The sequence below is a fragment of the Salvelinus alpinus genome, chromosome 2 (genome assembly GCF_045679555.1).
Source record: "Salvelinus alpinus chromosome 2, SLU_Salpinus.1, whole genome shotgun sequence".
Taxonomy (NCBI): Eukaryota; Metazoa; Chordata; class Actinopteri; order Salmoniformes; family Salmonidae; genus Salvelinus; species Salvelinus alpinus.
Genome location: NC_092087.1, coordinates 39,738,361 through 39,756,466, shown reverse-complemented (window position 1 = coordinate 39,756,466; position 18,106 = coordinate 39,738,361). Strand labels below are relative to the sequence as shown.

The following is an 18,106-nucleotide window of genomic DNA, read 5'->3' as shown; positions in this document are numbered from 1 at the left end:
CCTTCTCCCTCCCTCCCACACAGTCTTGAGCCTCCCCCATCCCTCCTTAGGGTTCAAACACCAAAGTCATTTTTGTGTCCCCAATGCCACTTCATAGTGTCCCCATGGGAGGGCAAATGTAATGAGTCAACAGACAATGTTAAGAGAAGACTGCCATCCTATTGTAAAATGAATGCTGAGACTGAGTATACCACACTGTTAGTTTGCATTAAGTGGCAAATGGTAATTTCTGATGGTGATATACTGTGTGTGGGACTGTAGGGTGATGGTTAAAGTCAGAGGCGCCACCCAGAGGCCTTCGTGGGGAGGAACAGGGGGGAAACAAATATGCAAACACGCACATGTGAGCACACGCGTGCACACACGCACGCACGCACAGACACACACAGTCTCGTTCTCCCTTAGTTCTCTCTCTTTTGTCCTCAATCTCTCATTCTACCCCTCCCCTCCTTAATTCTATCCTGCTTTTATTGGAATGAGTCTCAGATCACATTATTGCTGCCCATACTAGTACACTCTGTACCGTTCATCTCTCTCTCTCTCTCTCTCTCTCTCTCTCTCTCTCTCTCTCTCTCTCTCTCTCTCTCTCTCTCTCTCTCTCTCTCTCTCTCTCTCTCTCTCTCTCTCTCTCTCTCTCTCTCTCTCACAGTCAGTAATTTCAATGACCGTATACTGAACCGCATCCAGCACCGCAGTGCTAGTTTCATGCACACCACAGTCACCGGGTTCAAACACAAGACAAAAGTTTGACCAAACACATAAAAAACCACAGCAGCAACGTAGACAAAACTTCTACTGCACCGACCCTAATGGAGATGCTTATAGAGCTGTGGTGCATTAAAGAGAGAGGGGAAGTCATTTTTACTGATACAGATGTTATTTCATAACATGTGAAGAGAGGAGCATGTTCCGTAAATCAACACGTCAGCTGTTTGTACAGTGTGTTCTCCAGTCTATCTATCATGTTCTCTCTACCTGGGAGATGATTTATGATGATTTAAATCAGAATGTTTTATTGATTTGCTCACTGAGGTAATGGACCATCATGCCCCAGTAAGAAAGAGTACAGTTGGTGCTCGTCCATCTCCATGGATTGATGATGAACTGGGTGAAGCATTTTGTCAAAGAAATATGGCAAAGGTCTTGGTAGCCAAATCTAAACTCGAAATAGATTAACAGAATTATAGAACACTACGTAAATATGCAGTTAAATTAAATTGCGAGAAAAATACGCTATTTTACAAAAATGCTTTTATTAATTGTAAAAATGATTCTAAAAAGGCATGGAATACAGTTAAGGGCTTACTTGGTACATCTATTTCAACATGTCCATCTAGTGTGGAGGTTGACGGGAGAACAATAACAAAACCAGCTGATATTGGCAATCAACTAGCAGATTTATGTAAACACCCATTCTTCCAAACAAGCTATCGTCCAGTGGATTGATGATCATATTATGAGCAAAAAAACCTGATCTTTTAATCTACAAATGGTGTCAGTAGAGGAGGTATTAAACCTATTGAAGTCATTACCCGATGGTAAATCTACAGGTTATGATCTTATGGGAAAGAATTTACTTCGCTATGCTGCTCCCGAGATTTCAGCTCCACTGAAATACATATTTAATTGGTCACCGGAAAAGGGGACATTTGCAAATGTATGGAAGAATGCTAAACTGTGTCCAATCCCGAAAGACAGCAAAGAACCCATTACTCCTTCCAATAGTCGACAAATTAGTCTACTCCCTTCACTCAGTAAGATATTGGAGGGTATTGTGAGTAGACAAATATGGGAGTACATGGAAAAATGATCTGATTACAGCCAATCAGCATGCTTATTGCAAAAACCATTCCACTACCACTGTATTGGTTGACATAACTGACCAGTGGCTCAATGCTATGGATAATGGCAAGTTTGTGGGTGTACTATTTTTAGATTTTAATGCAGCATTTGATTTAGTGGATCATGAAATAACTTTGACTAAATTATTGCATCATGGGTTTAAGGAGGCAGCATTGAATTGGGTACAGTCATATCTAACTGACAGGAAACAGTCCACCTATATCAATGAGTCGTTTTCCTCCCCTCATGCTCCAAACTGTGGAATACCACAGGGCAGCTGCCTTGGGCCACTTCTTTACTTAATATATACCAACGACCTTCCTTATGCCTTATCTAAAACTCAAGCTACTATATTTGCAGATGATACTACAATTTATACAAATAGACAATCGGTTCAACACGTACAGCAAGTACAAGTAGATCTGGGAAATATCAGGGAGTGGGTTTGCTGGAACAAACTTTTTTGAACACCAAGAAAACCAAGGTTATGTTGGTCTGTTCCACCAGGAAAGGCCAACACAGCATTGTATACAATTAAGTATGGGGGAGTACAAATTGAGGAAGTGGCAGAAACCAAACTACTAGGGGTGCAGCTAGACAACTGCTTATCATCGTTGTCTCAAAAAACGAATCTAAGTTTAAAAAAATTATATATATATATATATATAACTGCAAGCATGATCAGAAGGATAGTTAAATATTTACCGGGAAAGATTCTTAAGCAAATAACCCAAGCATTAATTGAGAGTCAGGTGAACTACTGTTCTGTGGTCTGGGGAAATGCATCATCAAGTGAAATTAGGAGGCTGCAGAATGCACAGAACAAAGCAGCAATGATTGTTTTAAGGTGTGGATACATTCAGTTATAGTCATGCTCAATGCTCTTGGTTGGCCGTCAATCAACAAGACAATTGAAAAAAAAACATTCTTATTTTATTTCACAATGTACACCATTTAAAACGGTCAAACTCCATTCACAACAGTATTCAGTTTGTAAGAGACAGACATTCAGTAAATACTAGGAATAGATTGTCCACCATCTATGTGTTATCCAGACAGAAAAGAGAAATAGGCAAAAGAGCATTTCGATTTATAGTAATAAAGAAATAAAATAATTTATCTGAGCAAACCAGAAACCTTTCAATATATATATTCAAACAATACTTTAGAACTATTGAAATATAACAAATTGGAAGGTTATGTGGTACTGGTCAATATGTCAGTGTATTATGTCTGTTTGTAACAGTGTGTTATATGTGAAAATGTGATCGTATTATAAATTGTATTTGAATGTTTAAGGACTCTTGAAAAGATTAGTCCAAATGAGGACTAAAAGAGATCCTACTAAAATCAAATAATATCAAATACATCATCTTTATTGCTCTACCTCATCTCTCGCTCTACTTCATCCCTCTCTCTCTACCTCACCTCTCTATATCTCTACCTCATCTCTATCTTTCTACCTCATCTCTCTAGCTCTCTACTACCTCATCTCTCTCTCTCTACCTCACCTCTCTATATCTCTACCTCATCTCTATCTTTCTACCTCATCTCTCTAGCTCTCTACTACCTCATCTCTCTCTCTCTACCTCACCTCTCTATATCTCTACCTCATCTCTATCTTTCTACCTCATCTCTCTAGCTCTCTACTACCTCATCTCTCTCTCTCTACCTCACCTCTCTATATCTCTACCTCATCTCTATCTTTCTACCTCATCTCTCTAGCTCTCTACTACCTCATCTCTATCTCTCTACCTCATCTCTATCTCCCTAGCTCATCTCTCAATTAAATTCCATTCAATTAAAGGGCTTTATATGCATGGGAAACATACAGTACCAGTCAAAAGCTTGGCCACACCTACTCATTCAAGGGTTTTTCTTTATTTGTACTATTTTCTACATGAAATAACACATATGGAATCATGTAGTAACCAAAAAGGTGTAAAACAAATCAGAATATATTTTATGTTTGAGATTCTTCAAAGTAGCCACCCTTTGCCTTGATGACAGCTTTGCACACTCTTGGAATTTTCCCTTGAATGACTTTTGACCGGTACTGTATGTTTACATTGCCAAAGCAAGTGAAATAGATAATAAAAAAAAGGTGAAATTAGCAATAAAAAATGAACAGTAAACATTACACTCACAAAGTTCCAAAGGAATAGAGACATTTAAAATGCCGTATTATGGCTATATACAGTGTTGTAATGATATGCAAATAGTGGGAGTACAAAATGGAAAATAAATAAACATAAATATCGGTTGTATTTACAATGGTGTTTGTTCTTCACTGGTTGCCCTTTTCTTGTGGCAACAGGTCACAAATCTTGCTGCTTTGATTGCCCACTGTGGTATTTCACCGAATAGATATGGGAGTTTATCAAAATTGGATTTGTTTTCAAATTATTTGTGTGTCTGTGTAATCTGAGGGAAATATGTGTCTCTAATATGGTCATACATTTGACAGAAGGTTAGGAAGTGCAGCTCAGTTTCCACTTCATTTTGTGGACAGGGAGCACATAGCCTGTCTTCTCTTGAGAGCCAGGTCTACTTACGACGGCCTCTCTCAATAGCAAGGCTATGCCCAGTGATTCTGTGCATAGTCAAAGCTTTCCTTATTTTTGGGTCAGTCACAGTGGTCAGGTATTTTGTCACTATGTACTCTCTGTTTAGGGCCAAATAACATTCTAGTTTGCTCAGATTTTTTGTTAATTCTTTCCAATGTGTCAAGTAATTATCTTTTTGTTTTCTCATGATTTGGTTGGGTCTAATTGTGTTGCTGTCCTGGGGCTCTGTGGGGTGTGTTTGTGTTTGTGAACAGAGCCCCAGGACCAGCTTGCTTAGGGGACTCTTCTCCAGATTCATCTCTCTGTAGGTGATGACTTTGTTATGGAAGGTTTGGGAATCGCTTCCTTTTAGGTGGTTGTCGAATTTAACAGCTCTTTACTGGATTTTGATAATTAAAATAAGTATTGGCCTAATTCTGCTCTGCTGCATTATTTGGTGTTTTTCTGTTTGGTGTTTTTCCCTCTCTCTACCTCATCTCTCTCTTTCTCATCTCTCTCTAAATTCTATTCAAATGGCATTATTGGCATGGGAAACATATGTTTACATTGCCAAACAGTAAGTAAACATGACACTCACAAAAGTTTCAAAAGAATAGAGACATTATGTCTTTCTCTCTCTCTTTCTCCCTCCCCGGTTTGTGTTTTCAACTCTTTCAGATTCTCTCTCTTCCCTCGTCATCTGGCTTGTGTTGCCTTTCTAATTCAATTCATTACATTCAGTTGATTTGCCCAGCCCTGGGGTTATTGGCTACTTCAGCCACATTAATACCACGCTTTCCCCGCAAGCCAACTCAATTGCCGTGACTTTGGATACTTCATACGCTCTCTATACGGTCAACTCCACCCCCCCTCCCTCCCCTTCCTTCCTTGGTTCACGAGGGATGAACTCTGGAAGAAACCCCCACTGGGGCTCTAACTCCCCTTCAAACTTCTTCTGCCCTCCTTCCCTGGTTTCTGTTCCTTCCCTGGCTCACTTTTCTTCTGATCACTCTGTTTTTTGGATTCTCATTATCCATAATGATTTTCCCTTATTGTATAATTGCAAATTTGCTATTATGTCAATATCTTCCCCACTATGTTAATGTACTGTTGCATTTTTTTCTCTCTTTTACTCTTTCTCTCTGCCTCTCTTCCTCTTTTTCTCTCTCTTTTCTCTCACTATGGAAGTGTTAGAGTCAACTGAACAATAGTGAAACTTCCAAGAAAAAAGTCACTCTTTTCATAATGCTATGGCCTCTTTTTGCCTTTTAAACTTTGCTTTGTTCATGTAAGCAAGTCCCCCACCAAACGTTTCCCTCTCTTAGTCTCAACATTTTTACCTGTCTGTCAACACGTCTCACACACACACACACACACACACACACACACACACACACACACACACACACACACACACACACACACACACACACACACACACACACACACACACACACACACACACACACACACACACACACACACACACACACACACACACACACACACACACACACACACACACACACACACACACGCACACACTTCTCTGTGACTCACAGCAGGGAGCGTAGCTGCACAATCTCAGCCTGCTCTGTTCTCTCCACACCTTGAGACAATTACAGCCCCCCCCTTACCCCCTCAAACCCCCCTTCCTACAGCTTCCAGCCCCAGGACCAAGGAAAGAGAGACAGAAATGAAAGAGGGAATGCAGACAGGAAAAGGGAGGTCCATTCCCTTTCTCACTCTTTCTTTCTTTCTCCCCAACTCTTTTTCTAACACGTACACTCACACTCACATGCACACGCACGCACATACACACACATAGTACACACACATAGTGCACACACAGTCACATTCCAGCTCCTCACAGGGCATTTCAGAATCTGGTTCCTCAGCTATTCATTCTGTCATCATCTCTGAGAGAAACACACACAGGCCAGAACAATGGGCTCTCTCTGTCTTTCATAACCCCAGCACTAACAGTATGGGCACAAATCACAATGTGTTCATCAATAAAGCTGCAGTCACAATTATGGTCACATTTAAGGGGCTAGGGAACTGTTGGCTGCAGTTTGTGTGGTATTTGCCTGTGTTGGAATGTACAGTGTTTGCTCATAAGTCCAAACCTGTGTATCAGACTGTGGATCATTCTAAATGAGAAAGCTTATAGTAATCTTGACATTGGAGTAATAAATGACACAGTCTGAGGATGGTGAACAAAGCCAGGAAGCGCTTGGATCAGGAAGAGATCCATGAAGTCCTACATAAGTTTAGTGCCTATACATGACGAACACAAAATGCCCCTTTTTTAAAAAACTATTATGATAATTAGGAATCTTGATTGTCGGGATTCTCTGTTTGTATGAGCGCTCGTGAAAGGCTTTGGCGCGTCGGTTAGACAAGGCAAATTGGAGAGCCTATGCGCCGCCCTTCTCCTTGAACTGCAACCACCCAGTGAGCTCCATTGGACCACCTTGCTCTCAAGACCACGCCTTTATTTATGCGGAAGATTTTCATTGGTTTAGGTTTGTGTCCAACTCTTGTCAAAGGCTACTTAATCTTCATCTGTCATCATGTGGAGTCAGCCACACTACCCACCGCCCCATCTATGCATTTGTTTTGATTTTGTTCCTGACTCAAGTTTCTCTTCTAAACAACTACATTTAAAAAAGAATAAAAATAACAATTAGTGTTTTTTTCTGAAGGAATGGACTCATTCTCTGATTTATGTGTATTTCGTCTTGTTGCGCACCCTGTTCTGATGAAGTTTGGGGCAGAATAAATAGGGTTGAAACATTTTTCAACCAGTATCTATCTCCCTCTCTTGATCACTGTCACACACACACACACACGCACGCACGCACGCACGCACGCACGCACGCACACACACACACACACACACACACACACACACACACACACACACACACACACACACACACACACACACACACACACACACACACACACACACACACACACACACACACACACACACACACACACACACACACACACACACACACACACACACACACACACACACACAGAGGCCTCTCTGCTGGTTGAGAGCTGGGACCAGAACCAAAATTCCAACCGATTTTATATAAATAAATAATTAGACACAATGTGCTGTTTGTTCTGGGCCCCTTCAGTACCACAGCAACCTTTACTTTTAGGCCATTCTCGTTATTTTTTTTCATCAAAATGTGGCATTCATTTGAATCGCTGTGTTTTCCATCTCATCTCTGACTGCTTCTGACCAGGCTGCCTATAATTTGCAGACCTCCAAGAGCCGCAGACTTATGACAGCAGAACGTGTTTGTCTGTCTGCAGGGCCATAGATACATAATGAGGACACCGAATTGTTTCCAATATTCTTTTTAAAAATGTTTTATAAGAACTCCATCAGGGTCTCAACTTACGGTTGAGAGTTAGAATAGTAAATTACACAAGGTTTTTTAATTTTAATTTTATTTCACCTTTATATAACCAGGTAGGTCAGTTGAGAACAAGTTCTCATTTACAACTGTGACCTGGCCAAGACAAAGCAAAGCAGTGGGACACAAACAACACGGAGTTACACATGGGATAAACAAACGTACAGTCAATAACACAATAGAAAAGTATATATACAGTGTGTGCAAATGAAGTAAGATTATGGAGGTAAAGGCAATAAATAGGCCAGAGTAGCGAAATAATTACAATTTAGCAATTAAACACTGGTGTGATAGATGTGCAGAAGATGAATGTGCAAGTAGAGATACTGGGGTGCAAAGGAGCAAAAATAAATAACAATATGGGCATGAGGTAGTTGGGTGGGCTATTTACAGATGGGCTATGTACAGGTGCAATGATCTGTAAGCTGCTCTGACAGCTGATGCTTAAAGTTAGTGAGGGAGATATAAGTCTCCAGCTTCAGTGATTTTTGCAATTCGTTCCAGTCATTGGCAGCAGAGAACTGGAAGGAAAGGCGGCCAAATGAGGAGTTGGCTTTGGGGGTGACCAGTGAAATATACCTGCTGGAGCGCATTCTACGGGTGCGTGCTGCTATGGTGACCAGTGAGCTGAGATTAGGTGGGGCTTTACCTAGCGAAGACTTATAGATGACCTGGAGCCAGTGGGTTTGGCGATGAAGATGAAGCGAGGGCCAGTCAACGAGAGCATACAGGTCACAGTGGTAGTATATGGGGCTTTGGTGACAAAACGGATGGGACTATGATAGACTACATCCAATTTGCTGAGTAGAGTGTTGGAGGCTATTTTGTAAATGACATCGCCTAAGTCATGGATCGATAGGATAGTCAGTTTTACGAGGGTGTGTTTGGCAGCATGAATGAAGGATGCTTTGTTGCGAAATAGGAAGCCGATTCTAGATTTAATTTTGGATTGGAGATGCTTAATGTGAGTCTGGAAGGAGAGTTTACAGTCTAACCAGACACCTATGTATTTGTAGTTGTCCACATATTCTAAGTCAGAACCGTCCAGAGTAGTGATGCTAGATGGGCAGGCAGGTGCAGGCAGCGATCGGTTGAAGAGCATGCATTTAGTTTTACTTGCATTTAAGAGCAGTTGGAGGCCACGGAAGGAGAGTTGTATGGCATTGAAGCTCGTCTGGAGGTTTGTTAACACAGTGTCCAAAGAAGGGCCAGAAGTATACAGAATGGTGTCATCTGCGTAGAGGTGGATCAGAGAATCACCAGCAGCAAGAGCGACATCATTGATGTATACAGAGAAAAGAGTCGGCCCGAGAATTGAACCCTGTGGCACCCCCATAGAGACTGCCAGAGGTCCGGACAACAGGCCCTCTGATTTGACACACTGAACTCTGTCTGAGAAGTAGTTGGTGAACCAGGCGAGGCAGTCATTTGAGAAACCAAGGCTGTTGAGTCTGCCGATAAGAATGCGGTGACTGACAGAGTCGAAAGCCTTGGCCAGGTCGATGAATACGGCTGCACAGTATTGCCGTTTATCGATGGCGGTTATGATATCGTTTAGGTCCTTGACCGTGGCTGAGGTGCACCCATGACCAGCTCGGAAACCAGATTGCATAGCGGAGAAGGTACGGTGGGATTCGAAATGGTCGGTGATCTGTTTGTTAACTTGGCTTTCGAAGACCTTAGAAAGGCAGGGTAGGATAGATATAGGTCTATAACAGTTTGGGTCTAGAGTGTCTCCCCCTTTGAAGAGGGGGATGACCGCTGCAGCTTTCCAATCTTTGGGGATCTCAGACGATATAAAAGAGAGTTTGAACAGGCTAGTAATAGGGGTTGCAACAATTGCAGCGGATAATTTTAGAAAGAGAGGGTCCAGATTGTCTATCCCAGCTGATTTGTAGGGGTCCAGATTTTGCAAGTCTTTCAGAACATCAGCTATCTGGAATTGGGTGAAGGAGAAATTGGGGAGGCTTGGGCAAGTTGCTGTGGGGGGTGCAGAGCTGTTGACCGGGGTAGGGGTAGCCAGGTGGAAAGCAAAGCTAGCCGTAGAAAAATGCTTATTGAAATTCTCTATTATCGTAGATTTTTCGGTGGTGACAGTTTTTCCCAGCCTCAGTGCAGTGGGCAGCTGGGAGGAGGTGCTCTTATTCTTCATGGACTTTACAGTGTCCCAGAACCTTTTGGAGTTTGTCTCTCCCTTTATCAATTCAATTCAAGGGCTTTATTGGCATGGCAAACATATGTTAACATTGCCAAAGCAAGTGAAGTAGATATCTCTATCTCTCTCTATCTCTTTATATCTCTCTCTCCCTATATCTCCCCCTCCTTTCTCTCTCTCTGTTTTTCTCTCCCTCTATCTCTCTCTCCCCTCTCTCTCCCTCTCCCTCCCTCCCTCTCTCTGAGGGGCAGGGCTGAGATGTTATCAGGTATTAAGTGGTGCTAATGGACTCCCTGCCGTTTGGTCTGAAGACTCCAGATAATGGCAGAGATCAACAGATAACAGCCACTGTGACCAGATCAGCTGATAATCTCCCTGGTAGATCAGGACACACACAGAGGCACACACACACAGCAATACCACAAAGTTTCCCTACTAACTCAATCCGACAGCTACAGTGAGCTACAGAAGTATTAGGACAGTGACACACGGTTGGTTGTTTTGGCTCTGTACTCCAGGACTTTTGATTTGAAATGATACAATGACTATGAGATTAAATTACCGACTGTCAGCTTTAATTTGAGGGTATTTCCATCAATATTGAGTGAACCGTTTAGAAATTACAGAACCTTTTGTACATAGTCCCCACATTTTACAGGACCAAACATATTGGGGCAAAGCCAAAAGAACAACAAAACATTTGTCACTGTCACTGTACTTTTGGAACTCACTGTATCTCTCTGACTAACACTGTGCTCAACAGGTATTTCTAATCTTGATGCCAGCATAGCAGATACTGCGTCGACTTGTCTGTGTGTGTGTGTGTGTGTGTGTGTGTGTGTGTGTGTGTGTGTGTGTGTGTGTGTGTGTGCGTGCGTGCGTGCGTGCGTGCGTGCGTGCGTGCGTGCATGTGCGCTCGTGCCCGTGTGCATACTCCTGTCGTTTAGTGTATGTGTGTGTCTGTCAGAGTGCGTCCTTGTGTGTGTGTCTGCTCATCTGCCAGTGTGTGTGAGTGTGTGTTCTCCAGGCAGGATGTGTTGTCAGATTCCTCCCCAACCTTGGCTCAGCCAGGGGGTTTAGTGGGGAGTCCTCTCTACTGCTCTCTGCCTCTTCCTCAAATCCCTAGAGGATTAATTGAGCAGAGGGAGAGAGGAACGGAAGGAGGGAGGGACTGACATGTGAAAGCCTGGCAAGGAGAACAGACAAGTTTGGACATGGAGGACAGGGAGAGCAGAGGGGGAGTCATGAGTTTTTTGTTTAACAAGTCTTTTACAGTTTTTATGATCACTACACTGAACTGGAGGGCTGGCTACTTACTGTAAGTCATTGTGGATCAAAGTGTATGCTCATTGTTGAGATCATTGTTAGCATTAATGTAGTGCTATTCAATTGTTATACTGTATTGGGAGTTTTTCCTGACCATCCGACCTGACCAAGAAAACCCCCTTTTTTATTAACTTATCTCAATAGTTTCAAGTTCTACTAGTTAGTATTTAAGTAGTGTCAACAATGATGATTGTCGAACAAACTCAAAAAACTCAAATGTCTAAGCTTTCAAACTCAAACCGTTCAAGGCCATTTGTTTCCTCAAACCATTTGGGTTAACGGTCCACTGCAACTTACGATCAAACTAACTTTGTCCAATGAAATGTACTAGTGTCAATTTTTCTTTGTTCTCTCCAGCGGTACCTCAGCATCCATCTGTCATTGATCTGTTCCTCTCCAGACTTCATTCCTGCAGTATTGACGTCTATGTGTTTCATGTGGTTATAGTCAGAGCCAGGGCACTAACAACAGAGCAGATTGCTCATACTGCTCATACTCACATTGCTCTCAGTCTCTACATGTCTGCTGGAGAAGAACAGGGGCAAGGAAATGACTGTACTGTATATTGGGACTGCTGGATGTGTGTGTGTGTGCGTGTGTGTGTGCGTGTGTGTGTTTGTGTGTGTGTCAGACTTCAGTCTCCTTTCAACATGCTCAAAAGAGATAGTAGTATTTCAAATGATTTCCCACATGCTTTCTCCCTCACTCATCCCTCTACTTGTTCAACACACTATCACAGCTTATTGTGAAATAGACACAAATTACATAATTAGAAATTCGTGAGAGGCACAAAAAAGTTAATCACAAGGCATTTTGTGTGTATTACATAATTTTCTTTCTTCGTAATGCATTCATGTACATTTCGTGTCTATTTCACGATAATCTGTGATACTGGGTTGACTTTCCTCTCTCTCTCTCTCTCTCTCTCTCTCTCTCTCTCTCTCTCTCTCTCTCTCTCTCTCTCTCTCTCTCTCTCTCTCTCTCTCTCTCTCTCTCTCTCTCGTTCTCTCTCTCGTTCTCGTTCTCTCTCTCTCTCGTTCTCTCTCTCTCTCGTTCTCTCTCTCTCTCGTTCTCTCTCTCTCTCTCTCTCTCTCTCTCTCTCTCTCTCTCTCTCTCTCTCTCTCTCTCGTTCTCGTTCTCTCTCAATTCAATTCAATTCAATTCAAGGGGCTTTATTGGCATGGGAAACATGTGTTAACATTGCCAAAGCAAGTGAGGTAGGTAATATACAAAAGTCAAATAAACAATAAAAATGAACAGTAAACATTACACATACAGAAGTTTCAAAACAATAAAGACATTACAAATGTCATATTATATATATGCAGTGTTGTAACAATGTACAAATGGTTAAAGCACACAAGTTAAAATAAATAAACATAAATATGGGTTGTATTTACAGTGGTGTTTGTTCTTCACTGGTTGCCCTTTTCTTGTGGCAACAGGTCACAAATCTTGCTGCTGTGATGGCACACTGTGGAATTTCACCCAGTAGATATGGGAGTTTATCAAAATTGGATTTGTTTTCGAATTCTTTGTGGATCTGTGTAATCTGAGGGAAATATGTCTCTCTAATATGGTCATACATTGGGCAGGAGGTTAGGAAGTGCAGCTCAGTTTCCACCTCATTTTGTGGGCAGTGTGCACATAGCCTGTCTTCTCTTGAGAGCCATGTCTGCCTACGGCGGCCTTTCTCAATAGCAAGGCTATGCTCACTGAGTCTGTACATAGTCAAAGCTTTCCTTAAGTTTGGGTCAGTCACAGTGGTCAGGTATTCTGCCACTGTGTTCTCTCTGTTTAGGGCCAAATAGCATTCTAGTTTGCTCTGTTTTTTTGTTAATTCTTTCCAATGTGTCAAGTAATTATCTTTTTGTTTTCTCATGATTTGGTTGGGTCTAATTGTGCTGTTGTCCTGGGGCTCTGTGGGGTGTGTTTGTGTTTGTGAACAGAGCCCTAGGACCAGCTTGCTTAGGGGACTCTTCTCCAGGTTCATCTCTCTGTAGGTGATGGCTTTGTTATGGAAGGTTTGGGAATCGCTTCCTTTTAGGTGGTTGTAGAATTTAACGGCTCTTTTCTGGATTTTGATAATTAGTGGGTATCGGCCTAATTCTGCTCTGCATGCATTATTTGGTGTTCTACGTTGTACACGGAGGATATTTTTGCAGAATTCTGCATGCAGAGTCTCAATTTGGTGTTTGTCCCATTTTGTGAAATCTTGGTTGGTGAGCGGACCCCAGACCTCACAACCATAAAGGGCAATGGGCTCTATGACTGATTCAAGTATTTTTAGCCAGATCCTAATTGGTATGTTGAAATTTATGTTCCTTTTGATGGCATAGAAGGCCCTTCTTGCCTTGTCTCTCAGATCGTTCACAGCTTTGTGGAAGTTACCTGTGGTGCTGATGTTTAGGCCGAGGTATGTATAGTTTTTTGTGTGCTCTAGGGCAACGGTGTCTAGATGGAATTTGTGGTCCTGGTGACTGGACCTTTTTTGGAACACCATTATTTTGGTCTTACTGAGATTTACTGTCAGGGCCCAGGTCTGACAGAATCTGTGCAGAAGATCTAGGTGCTGCTGTAGGCCCTCCTTGGTTGGTGACAGAAGCACCAGATCATCAGCAAACAGTAGACATTTGACTTCGGATTCTAGTAGGGTGAGACCGGGTGCTGCAGACTGTTCTAGTGCCCGCGCCAATTCGTTGATATATATGTTGAAGAGGGTGGGGCTTAAGCTGCATCCCTGTCTCACCCCACGACCCTGTGTGAAGAAATGTGTGTGTTTTTTGCCAATTTTAACCGCACACTTGTTGTTTGTGTACATGGATTTTATAATGTCTCTCTCTCTCTCTCTCTCTCTCTCTCTCTCTCTCTCTCTCTCTCTCTCTCTCTCTCTCTCTCTCTCTCTCTCTCTCTCTCTCTCTCTCTCTCTCTCTCTCTCTCTCTCTCTCTCTCTCTCTCTCTCTCTCTCTCTCTCTCTCTCTCTCTCTCTCTCTCTCTCTCTCTCTCTCTCTCTCTCTCTCTCTCTCTCTCTCTCTCTCTCTCTCTCTCTCTCTCTCTCTCTCTCTCTCTCTCTCTCTCTCGCTCTCTCTCTCTCTCTCTCAATTCAATCAATTCAAGGGGCTTTAATGGCATTGGAAACATATGTTAACATTGCCAAAGCAAGTGAAATTGATAATAAACAAAAGTGAAATAAACAATAAAAAATGTACAGTAAACATCACACTCAAAAGTTCCAAAAGAATAAAGACATTTCAAATGTCATATTATGTCTATATACAGTGTTGTAATGATGTGCAAATAGTTCAAGTACAAAAGGGAAAATAAATAAACATAAATATGGGTTGTACAGTATTTACAATGGTCCTTGTTCTTCACTGGTTGCCCTTTTTTGCAGCAACAGGTCACACATCTTGCTGCTGTGATGGCACACTGTGATATTTCACCAAATAGATATGGGAGTTTATCAAAGTTGGATTTGTTTTCAAATTCTTTGTGGATCTGTGTAATCTGAGGGGAATATGTGTCTCTAATATGGTCATACATATGGCAGGAGGTTAGGAAGTGCAGCTCAGTTTCCACTTCATTTTGTGAGCAGTGTGCACATAGCCTGTCTTCTCTTGGGAACCAGATATGCCTTCGGCTGCCTCTCTCAATAGCAAGGCTATGCTCACTGAGTCTGTACAGAGTCAAATATTTCCTTATTTTTGGGCCAGTCACAGTGGTCAGGTATTCTGCCACTGTATACTCTCTGTTTAGGGCCATATACCATTCTAGTTTGCTCATTTTTTGTGCAAATTTTTTCCATTGTGTCAAGTAATTATCTTTTTGTTTTCTTATGATTTGGTTGAGTCTAATTGTGTTGCTGTCTTGGGGCTCTGTGGGGTCTGTTTGTGTTTGTGAGCAGAGCCCCAAAACCAGCTTGCTTAGGGGGATCTTCTCCAGGTAAATTTCTCTGTATGTGATGGCTTTGTTATGGATGGTTTGGGAATTGTGTCCTTTTAGGTAGTTGTTGAATTTAACAGCTCTTTTCTGGATTTTGATCATTAGTGGGTATAGGTGCAGCAGACGGTTCTAGTGCCCTTGCCAATTTGTTATATATGTTGAAGAGGGTGGGGCTTAAGCTGCATCACTGTCTCACCCCCCGGCCCTGTGGAAATAAATTTGTGTTTTTTGCCAATTTTAACCACACACTTGTAGTTTGGATTTTATTATGTTGTATGTTTTTCCCCCAACACCACTTTCCATCAATTTGTACAGCAGACCCTCAAATTGAGTCAAAAGCTTTTTTTAAAAGGATGAGAATACTTTGCCTTTGTTTTGATTTGTTTGTTTGTCAATTAGGGTGTGCAGGGTGAATACGTGTTCTGTCATACAGTCATTTGGTAAAAAGCCAATTTGACATTTGCTCAGTACATTTTCTTCGCTGAGGAAATGTACGAGTCTGCTGTTAATGGTAATGCAGCAGGTTTCCCCAAGGTTGCTGTTGACACATATCCCCCGGTAGTTATTGGGGTCAAATTTGTCTCCACTTTTGTGGATTGGGGTGATCAGTCCTTGGTTCCAAATACTGGGGAAGATGCCAGAGATGAGAATGATGTTAAAGAGTTTAAGTATATAGCCAATTGTAATTTGTGTTTCATCATTTCATTTCAGATACTACAGGCCTTTTTGGGCTGGAAGGTTTGTATTTTGTCGTTTAGTTCATTCAATGTAATTGGAGAATCCAGTGGGTTCTCATAGTCTTTAATAGTTGATTATAAGATTTGCATCTGATCATGTATATGTTTTTGCTGTTTGTTCTTTGTTATAGAACCCCAAAAATTTGAGAAGTGGTTTATCCATGCATGTCCGTTTTGGATAGATAACTCTTCATGTTGTCGTTTGTTTAGAGTTTTCCAATTTTCCCAGAAGTGGTGGAAAAATGGATTCTTCAATCACATTGAGTTGATTTCTGATGTGCTCTTCATTCTTTTTCCGTAGTGTATTTCTGTTTTGTTTTAGTGATTCACCATAGTGAAGGCGTAGGCTCAGGTTTTCTGGGTCTTTATGTTTTTGGTTGGATAGGGTTTTCAACTTATTTGTTAGGTTCTTGCATTCTTCATCAAACCATTTATCAAACCATTTATCATTGTTGTTAATTTTCTTAGGTTGTCTGCTTGACATTTTTAGATGTGAAAGGGAAGTTGAGACGTCAAATATACTGTTTAGGTTTTCTACTGCCAAGTTTACACCTTCACTATTACAGTGAAACATTTTGTCCAGGAAATTGTCTAGAAGGGATTGAATTTGTTGTTGCCCAATAGTTTTTTGTTATTTTCTTTCCATCTATAGCATTTCTTAATATTATTCAGTTCCTTTGGCTTTGATGCCTCATGGTTGAGCATAGCTCTGTTTAAGTAGAGTGTGATTTTGCTGTGATCTGAAAGGGGTGTCAGTAGACTGACTGTGAATGCTTTAAGAGACTCTGGGTTGAGGTCAGTGATAAAGTAGTCTACAATACTACTGCCAAGAGATGAGCTATAGGTGTACCTACCATAGGAGTCCCCTCGAAGCCTACCATTGACTATGTACATACCCAGCGTCCAACAGAGTTGCAGGAGTTGTGACCCATTTTTGTTTGTTTTGTGGTTGTAGTTGTGTCTAGGGGGGCATATGGTGGAGGGAATGCTGTCAACTCCAGGTAGGTGTTTGTCCCCCTGTGTGCTGAGGGTGTCGTGTTCTTGTCCAGTTCTGGCATTTAGGTCGCCACAGACTAGTACATGTCCCTGGGCCTGGAATTTGTTGATCTCCCACTCTAGGATGGAGAAGCTGTCATCGTTAATGTATGGGGATTCTATTGGGAGGATATAGGTAGCACACATGAGGCCATTTTTCTCTGTTTAGATAATTTCCTTATTCATTTCTAGCCAGATGTAAAATGTTCCTCTTTTGACAAATTTAATAGAGTGGGTTAGGTCTGCTATATACCAAATTAGCATACCCCCTGAGTCTCTTCCCTGTTTCATACCTGGTAGTTTGGTGGATGGGAATACCAGCTCTCTGTAACCTAGAAGGCAACCAGTGGGTCCATCTATTTTATACCATGTTTCTTGTAGGATGACAATGCCAGTATTTGATGAAGTCTGGGTTCCTGCTGTTTAGGCCAAAGGCAGATGACCTCAGACCTTGTATATTCCAGGATGAGATAGTAAAAGCTTTGTGTGGTTTAGGCCCGGACCATCACAGTAGGTGTGAGCAGAGCATGTTGAGCATCTGATACATACCTCTTAGGTCGCATGATGAGGCTTGGGCGGGTGTAATAGTGGGGTTTGGGCCTGTTGCTCTGCTCACGGCCTGGGCATATGTTCTGCTGTCATGCTGAGGTCCTTGCCGCAGGGGCGGGGGGCATGGGGTGGGCAGATGGAGCATAGGTCTGATATGGGGGGCCTATATACGGTGTGGCCAGGGTTTGCTTGGGGTGTTCTTAGCTGGTTGTGGTGTGGCAGGTGATGCTGTGGTCTGGGTGTAGGTCCTCTTGGCATGGGCACTCTTGGTGCAGGTCCTTCGGGAGTTTTTTTTGCAGGTTTGGGAGGGTGTCTCGCTGGTCTGGGCGGGATGTCTGTTGCTCTGTTGTTCCTGTGTGAGGTGCTGGGGCTGAGGTTGAGGGTGACGTCCTTCAGGGTCCTGGCAAAAGTTTGGATTGCTGCCTTGTAGCGGTGGACCTGGTTGTAAAGGCTGTTCAAGTCCAGGGTGGAGTGGTGGGCCAGGTAGACATTATGTTTTGAGGCACAGTCTCGCGAAATGCTTGCATTCAC

The 18,106-nt window shown here is 42.2% G+C and overlaps 1 protein-coding gene across 2 annotated transcripts in view; it reads right to left on the bottom strand.

Moving 5' to 3' along the window:
* The window catches only part of LOC139560583 (retinoic acid receptor gamma-A-like), a 75,035-nt gene that overhangs the window by 37,659 nt on the left and 19,270 nt on the right, over positions 1–18,106 (bottom strand). The window lies entirely within an intron of this gene.